The 24016-nt window shown below is 45.9% G+C and overlaps 1 protein-coding gene and 1 long non-coding RNA gene across 4 annotated transcripts in view; one reads left to right on the top strand and one right to left on the bottom strand.

The window, feature by feature from the left end:
- Nucleotides 1-24016, top strand: part of LOC311088944 (uncharacterized protein) — a 319691-nt gene that overhangs the window by 106996 nt on the left and 188679 nt on the right. The gene's annotated exons all lie outside the window — the stretch shown is intronic.
- On the bottom strand, nucleotides 1971-16622 carry LOC311088237. Its single transcript, XR_014607471.1, has 4 exons — nucleotides 16354-16622; nucleotides 16125-16227; nucleotides 15220-15316; nucleotides 1971-2528 (listed from the first exon to the last, which is right to left on the bottom strand). It is a non-coding gene; the product is annotated as an uncharacterized lncRNA (long non-coding RNA).

The raw sequence follows: 24016 nt of genomic DNA, 5'->3' as shown, positions 1-24016 counted from the left end.
ATCCTTCCTGTTTAGGAATTGGCCCCTTTCACTTCCACTTCAAGTGCCTCATTGTAACCCAGATTTTATAGAAACATTAAAAAATGTAAATCCCATTACTAGACATAGACAAGTGTGAGGCACACATGTGACCATTACAAAGACCATAGTAATAGTTAAGAAGGTTTGTAGGGAGCAGTAGACACTGCAGTGTAACTTGTCTTCTTGTCTTTTTGGTTAGCTTAATAGGTTAGCTTTTTTGAGTAGGCACACTTGCTTTAATATTACTTTCCACCCTTGACCTCTTAGCAATAATCTCCCCCACTGACACTAACTTTAACTTGTGATTGCTTCATGTTAAACTGATTTTAAACGGTTACTCTTTGACTTAACTTGATATTTTTATTTGAAATAACGTTTCAATCAAGTAACCTAACCATGCACTCCAAAAAAAAAGCTATTTAAACTAACTCAATTCAATTATGGACAGTGGTTCCACACAACCAACTTAGTTTTTATTAACATTATAGGTTTGTTTTAAATCTATGCAAAATCCTTGTGTTGTGACAAAACAACTGACTGAGGAAGAATCTAAAATAGTCCAACCAACTCAATTCAATCCAATCACTTCACTGTAACTTAGACTGGTTACATTTTCTGAACATGTGTTAGTAACATATGCAGCACTCAATCAAACAGGACTTTGCAAAGGGGCTGAATTAGGAGAGTAAATATTGAAATAAAGTGTTATTTTAAGCATTTATTAGCAAGATGAGAAAATGGAGAGACTGTTTAATGTTTTATGTTCTATGATGTTTGTATTTAAAAGTTTCTGTAATGTTAGTGTTTCACCATTGTGGTGAAGTGTTGAGCGTGTGCTATGGGTTGAGGACCTGCTAACAAGAATTCAAATCACGCTAATAATAAAGCCATCATATGGTAGTGCTCTGGGTAAAGCCAGTATCACTACTGCCAACACAAAAATAAGTTATATATAGTTTGATGTTATGTAAATCACAGGACTAAACAATATGTTGCTTCAGTGAAAAATATTTGGATAATGTTTACTAGACCAAAACGTGTTCAGAAAACGAAACCAGCTTAAGTTACAGCGAAGTGATTAAATTGAGTTGGTTGGACATCATTTTTCATAGATTCTTCCTCAGTCAGTTGTGTTGTCACAATGCAAGAATTTTATATTGATTAAAAATAAATATTTAATGGTAATTAAAAATAATTTGGTTATATGGAACCACTGTCCATAATTAAATTGAGTTAAAGTATCATTTTTTTTTAATGTATCCTAACTTACAGTGACCCCTAAATATGCCAGCAACTGCAGAAACATACTTGTGTGTGTTTCACCACACTGTACTGTGTGAGATTCTCCTGAGAAAGCAGAAGTACAGTAAGGTCATCTTCCCTAAAAAACACTTATCATCCTCATATTACCCCCTCTATCCTCAATGAAGATAACAAGTTGAGTAAACTTTTTTTAAAAAGCATTTTTGAGTTTACTTAACTTCAGTGATCTAAGTTGTGTCAAAGTTGTGTCAAATTTTTTAAAGTTCACTAAACTTATTTAATTAAGTTACTTATACCTTCCTCAGTAAGTTAATCTAACTACCAGTCCAACTCAAAGAAACGAGTAAGCACAACTATAGAGGTCCTGAAGTTCAGTAAACTCAAAAAAGCTTTGCAGCTGGTTGCTTTACTTTTTTAAGTTGATTCAACTTCTTCAAACATCTCACCCAGATACTTGTATAGCCTTCACATTAAGAATCCAAATGCAGGGAGTAAACCATACCGTAAATACAACACAATACAAAAGACATTGCTATCATTCAGAACTTATTTATTGACAAATATTCTGCATTCTGCAAAACAGCACATTTTCTATCTGCATTAAGCACACATATTAGAAGGTGATGAAGTTCTATTCCACTCTTCAAGATTTAAAAAAAAAAAAAAAAAAAAGACTATGCCCAAAATTAGAGTACAAACTGGTATAAATAAATGCTCAACCTTACAATTATCCATATGGATTGCAGCTCCTTGGACAATTTTTTGAAGGACTATGCAAAAAATCAGCCTTGCAGAGCACTTTAGGTCAAGATAAATAAACACTTTAAAAAAAACTAAAAAATTCTTAACCAGTTACTACTGTTGTATTTTAATACTTTAAGATAGTTCACACTGAGGGCATAAATCAAGCCAAAGAGGAGAGTAACAGCTGTGGCAAAGGTCTTGCACATTATCTGGCCCAATCTGCTCTTATAGTACTACAGTTCTACCAAAAAGACTCAGGAGAGAATTATTGAATGCAATAGATTTATTTGTGAAAGATTACAGACGGAATAAAATTGATGTTCAACAAGCTCCGTCTCGGTTCTTTGGTGTGGGCTCTGTCCTCCGTCTGGGTCGGTGAGTTAGCCGGTAGGTCCTGCCTGATGGTCTGGACAGGGGCGGAGCCTAAACCCCCTGACGGTTGGACAGGAGCCTAAACCTGGTGGTGGTGGGGAGGATGGGGGAAAACTTTTCTACGACACCTACAGCAACGAAAGGGGGAGGTAAGGTCAGTCTTTTATATCTGATGTTGAACTGTGATTGGTGGTGCGAAATTACATATAAGTGACGTGACAATAGAGTCTTTCTGGTAGAACTTACGCTGACGCTTCCATTTCTACCAAAAAGACTCAGGAGAGAATTATTGAATGCAATAGATTTATTTGTGAAAGATTACAGACGGAATAAAATTGATGTTCAACAAGCTCCGTCTCGGTTCTTTGGCGTGGGCTCTGTCCTCCGTCTGGGTCGGTGAGTTAGCCGGTAGGTCCTGCCTGATGGTCTGGACAGGGGCGGAGCCTAAACCCCCAAAATAAGGAATATATGATGGATTCCTTACGTACCTAAGATGTCTCTGGAAAGTATGCAGGGTAATTAGACAACATGAGAAAAGCTGATAAACGACATCTAGATAAGGCTTAATACGAAACTAACGTTTGATTATAACGATGATGTAGCCTTGAAATTGATAGGGAGAGTGAAAGATGCAGTTAATAGTGCACCGTGCTTCGGTATGTTACGACTCCTAAAAAGAGCAACTTTTGGCAAAAGAAAGTGAAGAATCTAATTCGAGCCTCGATAGGCTTGAATAGAGGAGCTGTGCATTAAAAAAATGAATAAAAATAAATAAATAAATAAAATAAAGGCAGACATGAATTTTTGATAGGCCTAAACGTTAACGTCGGCGGCCACGGTTGGCCTCAGAACTTTTAGCTTAATCGTAAATCTCGATAGATTGCGATGCCTCGATAGGCCGAGGACAAGCATGTGCGATGCCTCGATAGGCCGAAAACGAGCATGTGCGATGCCTCGATAGGCCGAGAACAAGCATGTGCGATGCCTCGATAGGCCGAGAACGAGCATGAGTATTAATATCTTAGTTTGGCTATGAAAAATTAAACCATAGATGGGAAAGTTAAAAGTAGGTCCGTGATGACCTTCTGTTTAAAAGTTCTAATCTGCTGTCAATGTGACGTTCCCGGGCGCTTCGATAAGCAGAGAAGTGAGAATGAAATATTGATATTTCTTAAAGTTAGAATTGCTTTGTGACTGGTGCCCGTGATCAGCGTGAAGTATAGCTTAATAAAACTACGTGTACGCTCGCTAATATTAATGCCTCAATAGGCCGAATAATCGTGTATGAACGAAATACAGAATCTCGATAGCATTACTGTAAAGGCTACGATAAGCCGTGAACCAATGTGAATGTGATGAAACAGGTTCGTGATAACCTTACGTTTACTGCTGCCGGGACGAATTTGCAATTCGATTAATTCGTTCGATAGGGTCTCAATAGGCAGTTTTGCTCATCGAGAACAATAGCAGTGCATCGATATCTTAAATGAATGATAGAAGCCGCGGAGGCTAGAGAATATTGCATTGCTATGAGAGACTCAATGAACGCAAGCAGTTGTGGATTCGAATAAACTTGGAGTCTCCGTCGAGGAATAGCTGTTTATAGGAGCTATTGATAAAAGGTTTAGTTCATTATTATTATGAACCACCACCAGTAGCTAGCGAATAATATTACCTTGAATGTAGGTTGAGAGGGCTTGTTGAGCATTAAGAAGGACGTCTACATCGGATCTAATGTATGTCTTGTAAGCCGTGGAAGACCATCTGCCGAGCATTTGGATAGTGGAGTCGGGAACTCCGCATTCAGCTGCCGTTGTCGCTGCTCCGATGCGAAAGGAGTGCCCGGTGTATAGCCGTGGAGGAAGTCCGCATTGCTTTAGGACAGAAGCTAGATGAGTTCTGAACCAGGGCTTTGTCATGGGAAGCCCGTTAGGTAAGATGAATAAAGGGGTATTTAGTGGAAGGCGCGGTCGTGCTTTGAGATATCTAACCATAGAAGAAAAGGACAATATGAATTATTTATTTTAGAAACAGAAATGCTAACACCCGATCCGGAAGAGTCTGTTTTCGAAAACTTAAGAAATAGATTAAAAAACGTAGGATAAAAGCGTAAATCGGAAATAGCCAAGCCACGAGCAGAATTAAAATTATTTGAGTCAGACGCAAATTCCCCTAATCGTAGAAACCCGTAAAAAGCGGTTAAGAACACAGCTTCTAAAAGGATGTTAATGTATTCACAAAATAGGCCATTGCGTAATGAAGAGACGAGCTTGTGCAGAAGAGGTAGAGTAATGGGGAGGCGTTTGTCTGGAGTCTTTTGATTAGATCTTTCTATGCCTTTCAGTAAAAGCCGGATAGTGGGTGTAGAAAAGAGACTGGGGAAATTGGGATTATAAAATCGTGCGTGAAACTGAATGCCAGCGAGCAATTTACGAATTGTGGCAATCTTTAGATGCCGAGAATCGGAGCAATGAACTAGAAACGCGCATACAGTCGAAATTAAGATAGGCAGAACGGGGATGCCGAACGAAAAACAAAAGATGATAAACCGGGACCAAGCAGAATTATATGATTTAAGTGTTAATGATGAGACTCCTTTGGTGATATAGAACCTGGCAGAATTTAATAGGTTATCATAATGAGAGTTTAGTCTAGGATCAGCTCGGCTAGGTCCGGACATGGTGTAGGATTCTGGTTTGCTGCTGGGCAAAGACGTCGGAAAGCCTGCAAACGAGAGCGAGAGAGAGCATCAGCAATGATGTTAGATTGTCCTGGTATATGTACGGCTTTAAGGATGAAGTTGTGTGTGACGGCTTGCCAAGTTAGGCGTCGAAGTAGAGACATAATTGATGGGCATTTCGAACGCCCTTTATTTATTATATCAACTGTGGCTTGGTTGTCGCAATTCATTTATATACGTTTGCGGGACCAAGCGGAGCCCCAGAGGACGCACGCTACGACGATGGGGTATAATTCGTGAAGAGCAATTGAGGACGAATTTGCGCTAAATGAATGAAAAGCATCCGACCATTTTTCTGAGAACCAATGCCCTTGAAAAAATCCCCCAAAACCTTTAGAAGGGACTGCGTCGGTATAAAGCTCGAGTGCAACGGATGATTCGGGAAGATCGTTATAAAAAAAAGAGATGCCGTTCCAATTGTTAAGCAGGTGAGACCAAAACCTAAGGTCTGATCGGCACCCGTCATCTAGGAGGATTACGTCGTGCAGGCGGTCGACGGAATGGGCGAGCGTAAGGAGGCGAGAAATAAAGGAACGACCTTGGGGAATAATTCTCATGGCGAAATTGAGATGCCCGAGTAGGGAGAGCATGTCGCGTTTAGAGACCGTGCGGGCTGCGAGAAAAGATTCCAGGAACGCTCTTATTCTGGAAAGTTTATCGTTAGGAAGAGAGGCTTGCATCAGAACTGAGTCGAGAACGATACCCAGAAATTCGAGGGAAGTAGCAGGACCCATGGTTTTCTCGATAGAAAGGGGCACGCCTACGTCGCTGAATAATGATTTGAGCGAGTCGAGTGCTGAGCTGTGTGGTGAGGGAAAATCTCGAGTAAATGTAGTAAAAAGTAAATGTAGTAAAAAATCGTCGAGTAAATGTAATACGAATGGAAGCTTGCAAACGTTCAACAGGATCCAACACAAAGCCTCGGATAAACAATTAAAAATATTAGGACTACTTTTACAGCCGAACGTGAGTCTTACAGCAAAATAGAGCAGAGATTCCCATTTGACGCCGAAAAGATGCCAGTCAGACGGGTGGATAGGCATGATCTTGAAAGCATCGATAATGTCTGCTTTGGCTAGCCAAGCACCATAACCTGCTATTTTGATTAGATGGATAGCGTCGTCGACCGAAGCGTAGTACAGAGAAAAAGGCTCTGAAGGAATGCATTCGTTAACGCTCGCGAGGCTATCAGAATGGGGAGAAGACATGTCGAATATCAGGCGCTTTTTTCCCGAGTATTTGCGTGTCGCTATGCCTATAGAATTTACACGATACAGGGAAAAAGGAGATGCACTGAAAGGGCCGATTAAATAGCCTTTATTTAGCTCCTTGTCTAACAGGCTTGAAACTGTCTCGGGTTCTGCTAAAGCAGACTGAAGGTTTTTTGCGACGTAGGAGGTGGAAAGGGGAGAACAAACACCGACCCGAAATCCTTGAGAAAGTCCAGTAATTAAGTAGTCGACGAAAGAGTAATCGGGATGGGAAGAAAGGTAGCTGGAGAGTGAAGCGATGTTGATAGGTGTAGAAGGGTGACCATTTAGAATTTTTTCTGAGGCGCCGCTCTTCCTCTGGCCGCTGGTCTGAAGCGTCGTGGGCAGACCGATTTTGGATGTGGGTCTCTGCAGAAACTGCAAATATGCGAAAATTTACATTTAGCATAATTACAAACGGATTCGTTAAAGTTATTGCATAGAGGAATGCCATTGAAAGCGATTATAGGTCTGCCTTTTACATCGAAAGTCGCGTGTGCAGGATCAGCACCATGGACAGTGGCAGACTCCTTTGTTGTTATTCCTTTGGGGCAAAAGGCGGCCGAGTGACCGTGCGAGCTGCACAAAACGCAAGCCAGAGCTCGTTGACCAGCGAAATGACGAACCAGAAGTTCGGAGTCGGCAACAGACCAGTCCAGTCTAGTGTTGAACAGGGTGGTGAAAGAGGCTGATTTCGCGGAAAAGGATTTGTGATACTCGTAAAAGAGCGTGCCTCCGTATCTTTGATTAAAATCGGCCAACATGGCAGGGTAAAGATCTAATTCTTCCCTGCGGTCAGGAAAAGCTTGGCATAATATGTCTCTGAAAATGCCGAACGCTATGACGAATTCGCCAAATGATAGGTTGCATTGCAGTCTGGGATCAGAAGATTTCAGGAAGACTGCCACGTCACCGCAGTCAACCATTTGATGATCAGCTGCAGGCGATAGTAGCAGTAAGGCAGCTAAATTAATATCCTTACCTAAGATGATATCGGATCTCATTTTTGGAGACACGGTGACTGCAGCGGGAGGGACGAAGCGCCTACCGAAATTTTGAGCTGGAGTAGCCGTGGAAAGACTGAAGCTCGGTGTAGATGCTGACGTGGCCGCGTTCAGGAATGGCGGTTGATTTGATGAGGAAAAGGCCTGAGCTGCTGACGTGGCGAGGCCCGTAGGCTGATCTACCACACCCGGAAAAGTGGGGTAAGCAGAGAATAATTCTGAAGATGTTGATGGCATAGTTTTTCGTATTTTTCGAGGCAAAAGCAGTTACGAATACTCCTAGCCTTGATTCAAATCCTTTGACTGTCTCCGTAAGACCTTGGATAGATTTTAAGAGCTGAGTGTTGAAACCTTCTGATCCTGATTTAGGTGAAGATAATGGCGTTGGTGCAGATGACTTAGCCTTTTTGGCTTGGACTGGTGGAGAAGACTTAGCAGTGCGCTTTCTACCTGCTGGTTTGGGTTGAGGGGCTGGAGCCGCGATGGCTGGAGTATCCTCGTCGGGTGGGGCAGCGGTGGTGCCCAGAGTGTTTGAAGCCAAGAGTATTAGGTCGTTACGTGAGAGATCGTTACTGACCGCCAGCCCGCTTTCTTCCAGGAGAGCAACGATTCTCTCGGAGGTCAGTTGAGCCCAGGGGGAATCCCGGGTTTGAATGCGGCTGCTCCTACGCACTGACTGAGGAGAAGGTGGTAGTAGATTGTCATCTGAATCAGAGGAATCGAAATCCACGATTGCAATTTGGGACATATTGAGCTGCGTGAAAGATGCGTGTACAAGCGAAAACTTTTCTACGACACCTACAGCAACGAAAGGGGGAGGTAAGGTCAGTCTTTTATATCTGATGTTGAACTGTGATTGGTGGTGCGAAATTACATATAAGTGACGTGGCAATAGAGTCTTTCTGGTAGAACTTACGCTGACGCTTCCATAGAGGCACCTTCAGTGTTGGGAAAGTTCACTTTCTACATGAACTAGTTCAAAGTTCAGTTCACAAATTTTAAAATGAACTAGTTCAGTTCATAGTTCATAGTTCATACTAAAAATTTTGAACTAAGTTCACAGTTCCAAAAATGAACTAGTTCATAGTTATTTTTTTCCCATGTTGCTGTGAGATATTATTTTTCAAAATGATCGCCACAGCCCTATAGAACCACAGACAATTATTTTATCAGTTTTAACACTGAAGCTATGCGTCAGATTTTTTCCCATCCTCACCGACCTTGTCATAAAACTCGTTAAATGATCATACAATGCGCTCCTTGCTGCTTTTTGTTTTGATTTGTAACGTGAGTGATGAGTCGTTCATGAACGATCCATTCATTGCGTCTGTCACGTGACAAATGAAAGAAAGACTCGGAAGGTAATTATTTATGTTCCCTGTAAACAATTTTTGACTGCAATATAATGATTTCTTAATTCAGAATATGATCAAGATTGCGTAGGTGGATGTGTTCTGGGAATTTGCCAGTTAGTATAACATTTAAAGCCCCTTAAATGAACGAAATGACTCGAAAAAAGATTTGTTCATTTTGATGAACAAGATCGAACAAGAGAGTCAGTGGACACTGGTGGCTGGTGTTGCCAGATTGGGTGTTTTTTCCGCTACATATTAAGGCCGGTTTACGGTGTGTTTTAGCCGGGTTTTCGTCTGGAAGGCTCTATAGAAATCTGGCACTCTATTGAACGAAGTTAAACGTCTCAGTTACGTATGTAACCCTCGTTCCCTGAGTAGGGAACGGAGACGTTACGTCGGATGACGACGAATGGGGTTTCGCTTAGAAAGCCTGTCATCTTCGAGCATATAAAACGAGCCAATGGCAATGAAATGCCATGGGTCTGCGGAATTTGCATAGCGTAAGTCCGCCCCACCCTGGGGGTATATAAGGAAGTACGCTGGCAACATGCAGATATGTCTTCGCTGAGGAGCCGAGACTGAACTCAGGCGTTCCAGTGGTACAGCGGAAGTGGCAGGGAGACGTAACGTCTCCGTTCCCTACTCAGGGAACGAGGGTTACATACGTAACCGAGACGTTCCCTTTCGTAGTCACTCCGAGTTACGTCGGATGACGACGAATGGGGTTCCCAGTGTAATCACGCCACCTCTCGACTGTCTTCCAGTGCCCTGCGTAAGTCTGAGCTCCCTGTCGTGAGACTGGCACGGACGAAGGACTCCTACTGAACACAGGAATACCAAGGTACACTGGGAAGCATATCTCAGTGGAAATATGCAATCATGCCCAGCCCGAAGGGGGGGACTTGGAATACACATATGACCCCGGGGGGCTGCTTATGGAGAATCACTGGGGTGTCCAGCCGCAGGTGGAATATTTCAACCCCAGGGGTGGCAAGGTGGCTTGCCGAGGGAAAGACACATGCTCAAGGAGGCTTACAGTGGAAATACACATGTGGGGGTCGCCCAGAGGGGGAACCATGCACATGGAGGCACCTAGCCAAGCGCGAAAGCTGCCGGTGGCATAACTCTGGCGTTGACGTCAACAGTGCTGGAGGAGACTCAGGGCTTATGAGGCTCACCTGAGGAGAATATCGCACGCATCTCGTCCGAGGAGAGGAATGGCGTGCAAGCGAAGACACCAGAGCAGAATCTAGTACCGGCTAGTTGAAGCGAGTACATGAGAAGAAACTGGCTCCACTCGGAGATTGTAGAGTCTCGCGAATGTGTTAGGTGTCGCCCAGCCTGCAGCTCTGCAGATGTCTGTTAGCGAGGCGCCATGCGCTAGAGCCCAAGAGGATGCCACACTCCGGGTGGAGTGGGCCGTCACACCAAGGGGGCATGGTCGACCTTGCTGCTAGTAAGCCAAAGCAATGGCGTCCACTATCCAGTGAGACAACCTTTGCTTGGAGAGAGCCTTTCCCTTCAGCTTCCCACCATGACAGACAAAGAGCTGGTCTGAGGTCCTGAAACACTGCGTTCTGTCTACGTAAGCACGGAGGGCACGTACTGGACAGAGCAGTGCCAAGGCTGGGTCTGCCTCCTCCAAAGGCAGCGCTTGCAGGTTCACCACCTGGTCTCGAAAGGGTGTGGTGGGAACCTTGGGCACATATCCAGGCCGGGGTCTCAGGATCACGTGAGAGTTAGCCGGTCCGAATTCCAGGCACGCTTCGTCAACCGAGAATGCCTGCAGGTCCCCTACCCTCTTGATGGAGGCCAATGCAACTAGGAGCGCTGTCTTATAGACAGGAACTTAAGCTCCACTGATTGCAGAGGTTCAAAGGGAGCACTCTGCAGGGCAGTTAAAACCACTGAGAGGTCCCAAGAGGGAACGAGAGGAGGGCGAGGAGAATTCAGTCTCCTCGCTCCTCTCAGGAACCTGATGACCAGGTCGTGCTTTCCAACGGTCTTACCTTCGACTTCGTCGTGATGTGCGGCAATAGCGGCAATGTACACTTTCAGGGTGGAGGGAGACAGCCTTCGCTCCAACCCTTCTTGCAGGAAGGAAAGCACGATACTGATCAGGCATTTCGTGGGTTCTTGATTAGAAGAACACCAGTTGACGAAGAGGTTCCACTTCAACGCATAGGCATGTCTAGTGGACAGTGCTCTAGCGGAAGTGATGGTAGGGTACTCAAACCTACCTCGTCCCATCCAGGAGCCACACGTGGAGGTTCCAAGATCGGGACGAGGGTGCCATAGGGTGCCCCATCCCTGAGAAAGCAGGTCCTTCCTCAGAGGAATTGGCCAGGGAGGTGCTGTCACGAGGAGTACTAGTTCTGGGAACCAGGTGCGGTTGTGCCAATACGGGGCAACCAAAATGACCTGTTCCTCGTCCTCCCTGATCTTGCGCAAGGTCTGCGCAAAAAGGCTCACTGGGGGAAACGCATACTTGCGGAGGCCCCGCGGCCAGCTGTGCGCCAGTGCATCCGTGCCGAGCGTACCCTTGGTCAGGGAATAAAACAGGTCGCAGTGGGACGAGTCGTGGAAGGCAAACAGATCTATCTGTGCGTCCCCGAACTGATCCCAAATCAGACAGCTCGTCGGCCACACGGTTCAGGTCTCCCGGGATATAATGGCTCGAAGCGACCTCAGATGCTTCTGACTCCATATGAGGAGGTGGCGGGCGAGTTGCGACATACGGCGGGAGCGTAGACCACCTTGACGGTTGATGTACGCTACTGTCGCGGTATTGTCTGATCGGACTAGTACGTGCTGGCCCCTGAGCAAGGCACGGAAGCAGTGCAGGGCGAGACGTACAGTCAGCAACTCGAGGCAATTGACATGCAAAAGGCGCAGGGGTCCTGGCCAGGAGCCTGCGGCAGCATGTCCATTGCACATGGCGCCCCAGCCCATGGTGGAGGCATCTGTTGATACAACAACATGCCTGGAAACTCGTTCTAAGGGCACTCCGGCCCAAAGAAAACTGAGGTTCGACCACAGGGTGAAGGTCTGATGGCAGGTCGGAGTCACTGCGACTCGGAGCGTGCCATGTTGCCATGCCCACCTCGGGACTGGATCGCGAAGCCAAAGCTGAATCGGTCTCATATGAAACAAACTGAGCGGCGTACTGCGGCTGCGGATGCCATATGCCCCAGGAGCCTCTGAAATAGTTTCAGTGGAACCGCACTCTTGCCCTCGAACTGTCGAAGGCAAGTCAGCAGTGACTGCACGCTCATAAGCTGCGCGCACATGGCGACCGAGTCGATTTCCATACCGAGAAAAGAGATCCTCTGCACGGGGCAGAGTTTGCTCTTCTCCCAGTTGACCCGAAGGCCCAGACGAGCTAGGTACCGGAGCACTAGGTCCCTGTGTTCGCAAACCTGGTTTCGAGAAATAGCTAGGATCAGCCAGTCGTCGAGATAGTTCAGGATGCGAACCCCGTGTTCCCGTAGAGGAACAAAGGCTGCCTCGACGACCTTCGTGAAGGTGCGAGGAGACAGGGCTAGCCCGAAAGGGAGAACCGCATACTGGTATGCCTGCCCCTCGAAAGCAAACCGTAGGAACGGCCTGTGTCGAGGAAGAATGGTGACATGGAAGTAGGCGTCCTTCAGGTCGATCGCTGCAAACCAATCCTGCGGCCGCACGCATTCGAAAAGGCGTTTGGCCCGTGAGCATCTTGAATGGCATCCTGTAAAGGGAGCGGTTCAAGACGCGCAAGTCCAGGATCGGTCGTAACCCACTGGTCTTCTTCGGTACAATGAAGTAGGGGCTGTAGAAGCCGGACTTCATTTCGGCTGGAGGGACAATCTCGATCGCACCCTTCGCCAGTAGGGTGGCGACCTCCGCTCTCATGACAGGGGCATTGCCACCGACCATAGTAAAGCGGACTCCCGTGAAGCAGGGAGGAGATCGTGCGAACTGAATCGCGTAGCCGAGCCTGATGGTCCTCGCGACCCAGCGAGACAGTCCAGGAAGCTGTAACCAGGCTTCCAAGAACTGTACCAGCGGGGTCATGCGGACCACAGAAGTACCCTCGGTGGTGCAGCGAGGCGGAATGACCGGCCCAGGCGTGGGTGGCATAGCGGCCCAGTGCGGGGGCACGGTCATTAGCCGCGCCCTGCCAAAGGAGGCCAGGGGAGGACCAGCGTCCCACGGGGGCGTGCTCTGGCAGGGGACTGGCGACAGAGGGGGACGAGAGTGGTGAGGCTCGTGAGCGGCGCGCACTGTCATCCACAACCTCTTGGGGCTCGGAGGAAGGGGCATCAGTTCTTGAAATAAGAGATTCTCCCCCGGCCCTCCACCGGGGGACGGAGTGGCCCTGCTACCAACTCCTGAGAAGAACTGAGCCCTAACTCCAAGCTGCCCGTCTCAAAAGTGCTGCTTAGCCTGGCGTTTGGCCAGCTAAGGGGCGGAGACCTGCAGTGCCGCCCTCCTGCATCCCCCTCCAGCCCGGGGCCGGTGAAGGCTCGAGGGGAGGAGCCGCAGGGAGGCGGCCTCGGCGGGAAGCAGACTAAGGAGACTGCACGGACGGATGACCATTGGTGCAGAAGGCCTCAGTCCACTTCAGGGGAGGGTCGAAGACTGTTGGGGGCAGTCCTCAACCATACCGCCGAGCAAGCCACCCGTCTCGAGAGTGCTGCTTAGCCTGCCGTTTGGCCGGCTAAGGGGCGGAGACGGGCGGTGCCGCCCTCCTGCAACCCTCTCCTACTCGGGGCCAGTGAAGGCTCGAGGGGAGGGGCCGCAGGGAGGCGGCCTCAGCGGGAAGCAGACTAAGGAGACCGCACTGACGGATGACTGTCGGTGCAGAAGGCCTCGGTCTGCTTCTGGGGGGGGTCAAAGACTGTAGGGTACAGTCCTCAACCACACCGCCGAGGAGCCCAGCCTGGGACATGGGGGGGCTGAGAAAATGAATTCTCAGACCCCCTCACATCAACCTGGCTGAGCCCATTCCTGGACCACAGCTGTGGACATCACCTGGCCCCGGGATCACGCAGGTACCGATGTCGCCCGTAGAGCGAGGTCAGTAGTGTGCATGGCGGATCGACCAGCCCAGACATGGGAGGCATAGCGTCCCTGCGTGGGGGCGTGGTCGAATTTCCGCGTTCTGTCAGTGTTGGCCAGGGAAGGACCAGCGTTCCACGGCGGCCTGGTCTGACAGAACTCCCGAATCAGCACTGCCTCGAAGGTGAAGGCGACACACAGCACTGCATGCCTGTGCCACGATAGTGACAGAGAACATACAGCCTATGATCGCCACGCGATCGAGTGCAGTGAAGGCGGAGGCAGACAAAAGTCACGTGGACTCCCGCGGGCCGGAAGCGTCCTGATGCACATCCGGGAAGCCTACAGCGCTCGGGGGGAGGGCGGCGCCACTCCAACCAATGCTTTTAGCTGCCCGGGAAAGCATGGCCATCAGCTCTGGATCTGACTCGACTAACGCTGACACTCCAGAGGGAGGCAACGCAGTCGAATCCTCATTTCCAGAGGAATCAAGCCCGCCTTGTGATGCTGTGAGTGACATGACACCACCTGCTGGAGCCCCGAATGAAAACACTGGGTCCCCGAGAGGAACCAGGCACACACGGAAGCCCCACGGTTTGCGATGTGGAGGGGGGCGTGGCCCGAGGAATGCTCGTCGGTATTATGCCACACTGTAACCCTCAGATCACCCTGGCCACCAGCCAAAGTATCCCCTCTCGAGGAAGAGATAGATTGGGGTGTGGCAGAGGGGACTCTACCCACATGGAGATCATTGAGTCTCGATCTATAAACATCGCGATGGTCACGTTCTCGCAAAGAAAAACATGACTCATCGTGACCGTTAGGCAGATGAATCACGCGCCCACATCCAGTAAATACACGGGCGAGCCATCTTGAAAAAGACGTGCCGCGTGCAGCTCTTTTAGAGAGAGGAAAAGCTCAGCAGAGTGCTGAAGCGCCCAGGGAGAAACACACACACTGTCGGCAGATCACTGCACAGATCAGCAGCAGGCAATGCGATCTCGCTGGAACACGCCGTCACACCAACACACTGAAGAGCCGCTCGTCTCGTAGAGTGAAGATGATACAGAATGGCTTGTAGGAGTGAAGAAAACTCTTGGCTCCGAAGCGAAAACATATCTGCATGTTGCCAGCGTACTTCCTTATATACCCCCAGGGTGGGGCGGACTTACGCTATGCAAATTCTGCAGACCCATGGCATTTCATTGCCATTGGCTCGTTTTATATACTCAAAGATGACAGGCTTTCTAAGCGAAACCCCATTCGTCGTCATCCGACGTAACTCGGAGTGACTACGAAAGGGAACTGAGAGAGCGTGGCGTTCACAGACACCAGAATGAACGAGTTCACAGTAACGTTCATCAGGCAGTAATACAGTACGTTCAGTTCACGTTCACTCAAAATATGAACGAGTTCACAACACTGGGCACCTTATATATGGGTTTGAGTGGATAGTGGCAACATCATCTTCAACTATAGTTAAGATCCTCATCTTCTCCCCTTGTGAATGTCTTCTGGCTCTGTGTCCTGCAGTAGAAAATAAATCAGCAAAAAATAAGATTTTTTTTTATTGAATTATGTTAGACCACAGAGTGTTCCTAAAGATGTGCTCATGTACAGTTTGAACTTGTACAAGGCCACTTGAAAAGTAAAGGTGGTCATTTTTTTAAGCATGTTCAAATTCAGCCATAGAACTAAAACTGATAAACTGAAAACGTTTCCCAACTCCAAACAATGCCATATCAGCATTGATGTGATTGCCTGTGGCACTTGTCCACAGCAGAATCCACGGCCATTCTGATTTAATGCTTTTTATTTTAGGTCACCCAAAATCGTACATGTATTAAGGCTCACATTCTGTTCATCACCCAAAACTGGTCGTATTGCATCAGTGAAGATTGGTTTAAATCACTAGAGTCACATGGATTACTTTCATGCTTCCTTTTCTTGTTTATATCCCCTATATTCATATTCTTTCATATTATATTAATTTTATTTACTCTGCTATTGCTACATTACTGTTTAACCTTATGATTGTGCACTGTATTGTTTTCACAGGTTAGATATCAGAGGGAATGTTTCCGGACAGTGTTGTGAAGCAGTAATTTTCCATTGTCTTTGCTTTGGTAAAATAACAACTTGTTGAATTTGTGCTATCAGATGAAGTCAAGCTGATCACTGAGAAAGTTTCAACTACGATTATTTAATTATTTTTACCATGACTTTGTCTGTAGATGATAAGTTTTGTATATCACACAACACCTATCTCCTAACAGCATCTGGTAAATAGGTGAAATATATCAGGTGTGAGTGTATATGCTGATGATCTTCTTACCAGGCAAGTCTTCAGGATGTTTCCAGACTTTTCCATCATAAACAAAGGCAGACCTTTAAGAGTTGTTGCCTTTCTTTGAGCAAGCACATTGGAGTTTCTGTGTCTGAAAGACAGAAAAACAAATACGGAACCAGTTATATCCAAAGAGAAGCATGGGAATTACCTTGAAAAAGAGATGGCACCATTCAGCCTTTAACCAGAGAGATATGATCACACGCAAAATAATTACCTGATGATCAAGTTGGTCTAGGAGGATCTTCATCTCATCTCCATACGCTCCACCACTTGCTCTGTACAACTATATGTGTATTCATCTAACGAAGAGAAAAAGGTGCTCTTTGGATTAGTTTGTGTGATCCTGTAATACTCAGCAGAGGCCCTTAAAAAAAAAAAAAACATTGTTAAAACAGTAAGAATTAAGTGTAGACCAAACACAAGTAAATTCAGTTCAGCTAATTAAAAGTAAACTCACCTGATCTTTTAAAAAACAAAGGCCACTGTTTTAGCACATCCAAGGATCTTGTCACTGTACTGATGTTCTTTAGTCTAAAAAGGACAAATACAACAGAACAAAGATACATAATTTTTCTAAACAAAACAACAAAAAAAAAAAAATCAGTTACAGTAGGTTAATTTAACATGTAGTAAAAATAATACAAAAATTGAATAATCAAATGTGAAAAAGAGTCAATGCATAGTTTTCACTGTATTAATTAAGTATTACAGATATTAAAGATACAAAAGTTATTATAAGAGCAGTGAGCGATTTTGTCTTTTGTTAACTGATTAACATTAAAGATATAGCCTAATATTTGTTTAAGGATACACAATATTTTTTATCCAATATTCACTTTAAACATACCGCACACATACTACCCATTCTATTATTTAATATGCAAAGCTAACATACATATTTTTAACATAACACATTAGTTTTGCATATATAGGCCTATATTATGATTTTTTCTTATAAATTGTATTGTATTTAATTATATTGCACTACTGTAGAATGCCTGAGCCTCAACCTAAGCATGTACAAACTGTAACTGACATTTGTATACGTGACAAATAAACTTGAAATTAAATTCTAATATTATCTATCTAATATTGAAACCTAATATTGAAACAACTGGGTTTCACCAAATTGGTTCTGTTTCATTCCTACTGACCGCCAGAGGCAGTGCAAAGCACTAGTGGATAATCGCTGCGCCAGCTAGATAGATCGAGAAGAATATAACAACAAAGTCACGTCATGACGCAGACCGAGACGCGAGGATATAACCCATAGCGACTCGGTGCCAAGCCTCTTTCACTTTCTCGCTTTTGATAGGTCGTTTGTTTTCACGCTGTCCCGTGCAGCTTACCTGAGTTGCGAGGATTTGCCCTCCCAAGCTGTGACAGCGTGCTCTACACTATCATCAGGACGGATATCTTGGATTATTTTTCTTCATTACGTGAGTGCTTACGATTATTTGTTGTTGTGTCGGCGATACTCTGTGCTTCATGGTACTATCCGGTGGCTGGTTTCGACCGCGCTTAGGTTGCGTTTCCGCAAACCTATAACGTTATATCTGTTTTATATATAAATATATATGTATATATATATATATATATTTATATTATCATATCTTAGATTCATTGCATACTCGCCGTTGTGCTAGTCATTGAATTCCACGCGGTTCTATCCGAAGGCAGACTTGACTTTAACGTTGTGAGAACGTTTCATGTTATAGAATTTTCGGTTCTATACGAAGATTTTTTCGAACTGCTCAGTGGGTGTTATTACAGTTTTAAGTGCCTACGGTGCTAACCGAGGACGTGTTATTGACGGAGTCATGGATCATAGCTCTCTCATCTCCGTTTCAAGTTGCAAATTGTGTCCGAATACGCTTCTTCCCGACGACGGACACGATCAATGCCCATCATGTTTAGGCGCTCAACATCTAAAGGAGGCCCTGACTGATCCGTGTTTGCATTGTAGTATGCTACCGATGTCAGAGAGACAGCTTCGCCTTGCTGAGTTAGACATTAACTCGCCTGTTAGCCTCGCACAACAGCCGCGTCGCGCGTCAGCAGCTGCTGGCGCTCCGCCAAGCAAGAAGAAATCTGTACAACAGAAAGAGACTTCAGAACACTTGTTATCGAAGACTGTAGCTTCTCTCTCTTCAGAAATGATGGAGATGAAACGTCTTCTTCAGTCTCTACAACCCCCAGTGCCGGCCCCACATACTGAGAACACACCAGTGGATGAGAGTGATTTCCAACCCCCACATGCTATAGATTTTGACACTCTCTCCATGAGCGCGTCTAATTCTCATTTTCTTGATGGAGAATTGGTGGAACCTGTCATACAACCCACCCTCCCAAACAATGTTTTTTCTAACCTATCTGCTACAGGTGGTTCAAGCGGTGGGTCTGTACATTCATCGGGAGCAGGCCTATCTGCTCCAGACGATGTGTTATCTGTTCTGCAGATGGCGGTGGCTCGTTTGGGTCTTGACAAATCACCTGTCCAACCCATTCAAACCAATGTGTTCTTCAGACAAGCTGCTGATAGTAATGTGTTCACAATGCCACTGTGTAAGTATTTTGTGACAGAATTCTCCAGTGCACTTACCAGTCCCAATGTGCCTAGGAGGAGGTCAAAGACAGTCCGCACTCTTGCCGCAATGGCTGAGGCTGACTCCATTGGGGTAGGACGGGCGCCTGAAATTGAACAGCCGGTTGCAGCTTTGGTGGTATCACCAGATGAGGCTCTAAGAGGCAATGTATGCTGCCCGAGTGCACAATGTGGACGTACTGACACTTTCTTGAAGAAGGCATACGAGTCGGTAGCCTATATAACTTGAGCTGAGAATACTATCTGCCAGCTGCTTCTTGCCTGCAATAACACATTAGAGTCAGCGAGCGTTGACGCTTCTACATCTCATTTCTTACAGATGGCTCTGTTGACTATGGGTCATGTGACTCGGGAACTTGGGACACTTTCAGCGACCCTTCTAACAGCCCGGCGTCAGGTATGGCTTGCTCAGGCAAGGTTACCTGAAGATTGTAAGAAGACACTGAGAGAACTGCCAATTGTACCAGGACATCTTTTTGGCCCCAATGTTTCTGAGGTATTGGAGAAGAGAATGAAGTTGTCAGAAGCCACACATCAACTGACTCAGGTTCCACGAGCACCACCTTTTAGAATGCCTCTGACTCCGGCTCACCCACGCTATCCGGGCTCAGAGCATTGAGTGCGACAGCAGAGCGTTTCTCAGCTTCAGGCTCCACACCGACATAGAGGGGCTGAGGAGGCCCAGGGACGCCGCTCTTTTCACCGTCACCAGCAGGGGAGACCACGTCAGCGCCCCCCCACAGGTCCTAAAGGCAGAGGCCAAAAACCCTGAAGCTATGGGGCCGGCAGTCGGTCGTTTCACTGTGCAGCATCTACCTTACTGGGAAAATTCAGTATCCGACCCCTGGGTTCTGGCGACTTTGAGCAGGGGATACACTCTGCAATTCCGACGCCGGCCTCCCAAGTTTTCAGGAATCTTTCCGACAGTTGTCAAAGATGTAACCAGTTCAATGGCCCTTTCCTTAGAAATTCATTCACTGTTACTGAAAGGAGCCATAGATAAAGTTATTTCCCTCAGTCAGAGGGACGGGTTTTACTCCACGTACTTCCTTGTTCCAAAGAAAGATGGCGGTTTTCATCCCTGTCTCCTCTTTGGTCCAAGGGCATGAGGATTCTGCCCTACTTAGACGATTGGCTGCTCTATGCCCCAACAAGACGACATGCGTTACACAACACCAGGATTGTGCTGGAGCATATCCAGAGGTTGGGCCTTACTGTGAACGACACAAAGAGTCATCTGGTCCCAGAACAGACCCCTTCATAGGAATAACACTCAATTCAATCACAATGTCTGCCACATTGTCTCACGCACGAACAGACAATATTTGTCAGTTACTGACTCGTTTCGGTCAGGGGACAAAACTTCCTTATGGTGTCCTTCTGCAACTAATGGGGATGTTAGCCGCTGCCACATCCGTGATCCCCTTGGGCTTGCTTCACCTCAGGCCTCTTCAGAGGTGGAGCAACAGCTTAGGGCTAGCGAGATTCAGCGAGACATCGCCATTGCTTTGAAACCCTGGAAAAGGTAACATTTCTGAAAGCCGGTGTGCCTCTAGGGGTGGTGTCCTCCCATCGGGAAGTGATTACGACCGATGCTTCACTAACAGGATGGGGGGCAACGTGGAACCAGAGGGGAATTGGCGGTCACTGGTCACCCAGGGAGGCCTTAGAACATATCAACGTCCTGGAGTTAAAGGCAGTGTACTTGGCTCTACAACACTTCTTACCAAACCTGATGGGTCGTCATGTGCTTGTCCGGTCCGACAACACGTCGACGGTCTTTCATTTGAATCATCAGGGCGGCACCAGGTCTCTTGCGTCTTTACTGCTAACTCGCAAGATCCTCACATGGTCTCAGGGCCGGCTGGCCTCATTAAGGGCAGTTCATCTCCCGGGATTGGACAATCAAGTGGCGGATGCTCTGTCCAGGGATCTGCTGCTCCCGGGGGAATGGAGACTTCACCCGGATGTAGTACAGTTGATTTGGAAACGGTTTGGCAAGGCAGAGGTCGACCTGTTTGCATTGGAAATGACCACTCATTGCAGCTGGTGGTTTGCGAGAGCCGAGACGTCCAGCCCATTGGGACAGGATGCATTAGCCCACGAGTGGCCGAGTTGCCTGTTGTATGCGTTACCTCCATTTCCACTTCTGTGGGAAACATTACATCGTATATTCCTATACAAGCACAGGGTGCTTTTAGTGGCACCTCGATGGCCATCCAGGCTATGGTTTCCCCTTCTTCTGAGTCTGTTACAAGCCGAACCATGGCAGCTTCCCACCAGATGGGACCTTCCTTCTCAGATGCACGGCCGTGTTTGGCACCCAGATCCAACTCGTCTTCAGCTCTGGGTTTGGCCCTTGGGTCCAGATCGCAGTTAATGGATTGTGAACCAGCAGTAGTGAACACTATCGGCAACGCTAGGGCTCCTTCGACACGACAGCTTTATGCTGCTCGTTGGAGGATATTTTCCTCTTGGTGTGGGGATCAAGGAATCGACCCAGGTCACTGTACTCTGCCGACAGTATTGAGTTTCTTGCAGCATCTATTTGATGACAACAGGGCTGCCTCCACTTTAAAAGTTTATGTTGCTGCCATATCTGCTTATCATGACCAGGTTGCTGGTGCTTCCCTTGGGTCTCATAACCTTGTTTGTAGTTTTCTGAAGGGTTATATTCTGTTATATTCTTCTCGATCTATCTAGCTGGCGCAGCGATTATCCACTAGTGCTTTGCACTGCCTCTGGCGGTCATCCGGAATTCACAGAACCACAGTTACATACGTAACTAGCCTTATGTTCACTTAAGACATTGCACCGCATTTTAGTCTTTATTCACAACTTACTGAACTTAACATTTTTAACATCTTTTAAACACCATGCACGTCCTTGTCCTTCTTTTCTCATTCAAGCATGTTTCCTCACTCTAGTCTGGGTAGCAATAACGTTAAGTAGCAATGTGCTACATGGATAATCTCTAACAATAGAAACTTATCGTTACCACGAAATATATCTTTTAACATAATACTATACTTTATCAACATATGTGTGCAATTTATAGCCTATTTTCATTCATAAAGCTTAAAGAAAACTTAACGCAATCAGATGAAATCCAGTCCCTTCGATAGCGTGGTGGAAGGAGGAAACCCCGACTAACATACAGCGAGACAGACTGCGTATGCGCGATGACGGGAAGTTAAATGTTCGAACTATGAAATCAAAATATTATGTTTTCTCAACTTAATTGTTTGTGTTCATCGGACAAAAAGTAGTACACTTGCAGTTAAATAGTTTTTATAAGTAAACTCAACATTGCAGTCAAAAAATTGTCCACTCAACTTAAAATTTTCAACTGAGTTAACAATTTGCAAGTTGGATTTTTTACAGGTTTCACCATCAAGACAAACGAGTTGCGCATCAAACTCAACTTCCTGCATGATTTTGTTGTATCCGCAGTTTGTTTATTTGTGCTTATCAAGTTGTTGTTCCTTCCTTAATCACAGTGACAACTAAATGTGAAGATCTAAATGTCCCATCCATGTGAGGGGATACTTTGTTTTAGTTTCTTGTAAATCGTGAGACTGTGATGTGAAGGACACTCTTGTGTGAAAAGCACTGTGTATCTAAACATGATTGAGCTTTTAATCTTAGGCAATCAGTATTTTCTCCAGGTGTGTGATGCTTATTTACCCAATAAATGCAGACAAATCCTAAGCAAAGAACAAACAAATATGTCTAATACTTCTAAATAACGCCTGCATAGTTTCTGTTAGTTATTGCATGATGCTTATTTGTTTATGTTAGTGAATATACTGCTTTTTATAATAGTAAATTACAAATGTATGTCTAAAATAAGACATTACACAGCACAAAAATAACACGCAGTGCTATTTTTGTAATGGATTTCAAGTATTTGGAAACCAAAGGAAGTTGTATCACTAAAATGTCATGTTTGTGCATGTTGTACAGTTATTTATGCAATTTCTGAAATAGCTTGTTTACTCAAGAACAGTAAAACCTCAAAAATGAAATGCAAAAAAAATACAGGTTTGTGATTTTGTAATAATAAATAACTGGATATTGTACAGATATATAATCTTTGTATTATATATAATATATCATTCTTGAATTTTACAGAAAAAACCCTACATTGAAATCAACATCGGCACAGACGGCAAAAATGTTTCACAAAAATAAAGTTTTTCTTTTTTTTTTATTGCAGTTGATGGTTCCCTGAAGAACCTTTAACATCCATTGAAACTTTTCATTCCACAAAATGATCTTTATAGTGGCAAAAGTTTCTTCAGATTATTAAAATGTTCTTTACATTAAGAAAAAAATATTAATTTAAGAACTGATCATTGAAAGAAATCGCCTCGGTTACGACTGTAACCTCGGTTCCCTGAAGAGGGAACGAGCGTTGCGTCGAGTTTGACGCTATGGGAACGCTTTGCGTGATGACGTCTTGAAGCACATGTAAAATCAGTCCAATGGTGTGGCGGAACGTCAGAGGCGGGTGACGTCACGTACCAGGAAGCTATAAAAGCCGGCTCGAAACAGAAAACGAAAGCTTCGTAAAGTCTGAAGTCGTGTTGACAGGCATGAAGGAGATATGGCAAGGTGACGCAACGCTCGTTCCCTCTTCAGGGAACCGAGGTTACAGTCGTAACCGAGGCGTTCCCTTTCAAGGGAACTCGCGTTGCGTCGAGTTTGACGCTATGGGAACGTCTATACCAACGCCTCCATAGCTACAAATGTCTGTCCTGTGTGAAATCTGGTGAGCAGCACTAGGAAGACAAAACATGAGACCCTGGAGCAGAGTCTAGATCCAGAGAGTAGAACCTGACGAAAGTGTGCGGTGAGGACCAGCCTGCCGCATCACAAACGTCCTGTAACGAAACTCCTGATATAAGGGCCTTAGAGGCCGCCATACTCCTCGTAGAGTGCGACCGGACAGCCAAAGGAGAAGGCTGTCCAGCCGCCTCATAAGCAAGTGAGATAGTCTCAACCACCCACTGCTCATCCTTTGCTTAGACACTGGACCTCCCTTGTTAGGGGAGCAAATGTCACTTTTACGCCACAGGGCAGCTCTGTGGACATACGCGTCTAACGCCCGAACAGGGCAAAGCAAATTATTCGCCTCCTGGTCCGATTTCGAAAGCCAAGTGCCACGAGGGAAACGAGATACCAAAGGGGTCTTTCCCCACAGACATTCCACCCAAAGGACTGTGGTAAGCACCTACGGCCGCCACATAAACCTTTAAAGTGGACGGGG

Source organism: Abramis brama (assembly GCF_963993115.1).
Source record: "Abramis brama genome assembly, chromosome: 8".
Lineage (NCBI taxonomy): Eukaryota > Metazoa > Chordata > Actinopteri > Cypriniformes > Leuciscidae > Abramis > Abramis brama.
This window is presented reverse-complemented; position numbering and strand designations above follow the sequence as displayed.